Source organism: Sus scrofa, chromosome 6, assembly GCF_054392235.1.
Source record: "Sus scrofa isolate SSC_HxYL_T2T_F1_AM1 chromosome 6, Sscrofa_HxYL_maternal_Yorkshire_Landrace_v2.0, whole genome shotgun sequence".
NCBI lineage: Eukaryota > Metazoa > Chordata > Mammalia > Artiodactyla > Suidae > Sus > Sus scrofa.
The window spans coordinates 80,540,937-80,544,397 of NC_139388.1; positions in this window are offsets into that span (position 1 = coordinate 80,540,937).

Sequence of the window (3,461 nt, forward strand, 5' to 3'; positions counted from 1 at the left end):
GGCCGGGAGGCAAGCGAGCGCGCGGCGGGGCGGGCGGCGCGGGGCCCGGGGCGCGCGCGCCCCCTGCTGGCGGGCGGACCCCGCGGCGGCCCGGCCCCCGCCCGCGCCCGCGGGGCAGCCCGGCCCACCGGAGCCTGCGCCGGGCGCCACGCCGCCAGACTTCACTCCCCGGTCCTGCGCGTTTCGCAGGCATTTCGCAGGCGGCCCAGCTCGCCTTGGGCCTTCTACGCAGCGCGTCCTGCGCGTCAGAGATTTCTTTGGGGTTAGGAGAATGTTAGATTGTTTTTCCCCGGACGTGTCTAGACAGGTCACCTGAGGACAGTCGCTGGAAAATAGTTACTTTGCTCACTAAAGCCGCCAACAAGGGACGTGCCCTGATTGAGTGATTGGAGTGAAAGATGAATGCAATTTGAATAATTTTCTCCTGTGCAGAGAAAAGCTGTATTTTATTTGGCTATGGATGTGTCCCAGTATGTAGCAAGGTTCTGTTACATGGTATAGAGTTACATATGTTAGTGAATTATTAGTAATTAATTTGGAGGCCAGGGAGGCACAGGAGGCTAGTCTTGATGGAAATTCTTCATTTTTGGACACATATTTACTGAGCCCTCAGTACATGCAAGGTACACAGTGCTAGGTCTGGGGACACAAAGCTTGAGAATAAGATTTCTGTCCTAGTGGCATGCACAGTCTAATGGGAAAGGGAGATAATTAAACAAGTAATTCCAAGTGTGGTAAGTGATGGGGTTCAAGACATCCTACCCCAAAGTACGCCACCTTGGCATATTGAATATTTTCAACTGAAAGAGTGCTGGCAAAACCCGCAGGAGCAGGAAGGACACTCTAACCTCCCCCTCCCCCCACCCTTCTTCCCCAAACCAGTCCTAAAACCCTCAGGTGAGAGGTGCCCTCCCCATACCAGGAGGACAGAAACACCTTTATCTTTGAAGACAAAGGAACACCAGGAAGAATCCTGATAAACAAGCCTTGCTACGTTTCCTCCAGTCTATTACAATTCACCTCAAGCTCCTTAACCTCTCCGAGTCAGCTAGACTGTCCACTCTTTTATCAGACCTAGCAGACAAATACACAGATCTCTTTCTTTGGGTCTTCATTTCCTTATGAAGTTGCCTTTGTCTTGTAAAGCTTAGGTTAAAATAAATGTGTATGCTTTGCTCCTGTTAATCTGTTTAAGGAGTTCCCTGGTGGCCTAGTGGGTTAAGGACCTGGTATCACTGCTGTGGTGCGGGCTTGATCCCTGGCCCCAGAAACTTATTGCTGTGGGTGTGGCCAAAAAAAAAAAAGTCATTGTCAGCATAACTTTCAAACACAGCCAGAAAAGAGGCTTGAGGTAAAGTTTGGTTTTTTGTTTTTTGGGGGGTTTTTTGCCACTTCCGTGCCATATGGAAGTTTCCCAGCCAGGGATTGAACTGGTGCTATGTGCTATAGCTGTAACCAGAGCCACAGCAGTGACAATGCCACATCCTTAACCGGCTGAGCCAAGAGAGAACGTGGAGGGGGGAAGCTTTTTTTCTCCCCTACCTAAGCTTTGCAAAGAAAGACCTATGTAGGGCTGTCATGGCAAGGGACTTCATCCTGTTCTGGGGTCAGGGAACTCATCCCCGTTGAAAGATCAACTGAGCAGAGCTAACTAACTGACAGGGTGGGCAAGACTCACCAGATAGCAGGGTTGAGAAGACTATTCCGGGGCGGGTGGAGGGAACAGTACACACAAAAGTCCAGGGATCTCGAGAGACATTCTTCCTGGGAGATGTGCCCCGTGGGGTTGGGAAGAAGAGCGCTATGGCCGAAGAGGCAGGCAAGAGTTAAGATTGCTCTTTGCTAGAAGATCTTGTTGGCTGGTCCTGGAAAAAAAGCAGGGATCGGGATGGGGGCTTTCTTCCTACTGGTCTCCCCGTCCACGTTATGATCTCAACATCACTTGGTCTCCTACCAAGGATGTTTACCTGGTTCCTTTTCCTTTAGGCATTCTTCACAAAGAAGTGCCTTCTTCAGGCAGCTTCCTGAAGATCATTTTACAAGTTCTAGGATTTTTGCAATCAATTCATTCCTTAACCATTAGAGCAAGAGGCAGGATTGAAACAAATGTTTCAAGAAAGACAAAGAAACCAAGAGACCTAAATCTAAGGTATTTGATCAGAGCCAAAATCTGTGTGTCCAGGGAGCCAAGGGCACTTATGTAAAAGAACTTTAGAAATGAGAAATCAGCGGGTACATTTCAGAGATTTTCAGAAAGGTCAAGACAGGAAATAGGAGCACCCTCGGAAAGGCTCTTCTTAATAATCCTGCATTAAAAAAGATTTAGGAGTTTAAACCTTGATATTTTTATATAAAACATAAGAGGAGCCAACCAGACAAGAATTTCGCCTCAATATGCCATCAAGTCCCCTCCAGGAAATGACATGCTGATGCTTGTCAGGCTGCCTGTGCTTGGGTGGGTGTTGATTCTCCAAACACCCTGTGTGGCCAATTAGCAGTACTGACAAGACCTTTAGATGTCAGCCTGCGCGTCTTTTTCTTTTTTTTTCTTCTTCCCCATTATAAAGCTTTTTCCCGGCGCAAAAGACACATGCGTCAGAAACACTGATGCAATGAGACGCTAATATCAGATTGCATCATATGATCCTAGGTGTGGTGCCCCTGAAACTGGTTTTTCTCCAGGTCGTGCTGCCGTAGAAAAGCGCTTTGGGTAGAACACCCGAGAACTGGCCCTACTTGTCAGATGGCACAAGTAATTTTTGCAACTACATGCCTCAATTCCACTCCTGGGGAAAGCCGGTGTGGCTTTCCTGGCTGAAATGGGTGTGCTTCCGACACTGATCCGTTGGGTGTGTCATGCTGCAGCTTATGTAATGAATGTCACCTAGGGAGATGCACCTACCAGGCAGGCTGGAAGCAGCACTTCTGCCTCCAAGATGGTACTCTGAGTTGTATCTCACTTGAATGGAACGACTTCTCTAGGACAGAGCAGTTTGGTGCAAAACTGAAGAGGAGAAGGGAAAGAAGGTGGCTGAGGTTTCTCGGGTACTTGCTGCATGGCTGGCACAGAACTGCGGCGGTGGGGGTTCCAACAGCCAGCCTGCCATCACCAAGACTCACAGCAGGCTGTTTTGCCTCCTCCCCTCGTGTTCATAAAGTCATATGTCAAGTTAGATTAGGCTACTTTTAAGGTCCCTCCCAGAAATGCAATTCATTCAACTTAGTCACAGAAAGCTCCCCCTCCTGTCGGAAGATGAATTTTCTGGTCCAGGCTCTATAAAAAATCATCACTCATCAGGGGAATGATGCTCCTGCCCAGTGGAAAATGGGCCTGTGTTTGTACATTTGGATTAGGGTAGGATGATGCAACTTGGATCTTCACCATCCAACATGGTAGCCATGCTGGAAATATGGCCAGTGTCAATTGAGATGTATTGTCAGTATAATTGCACTGGACTTTT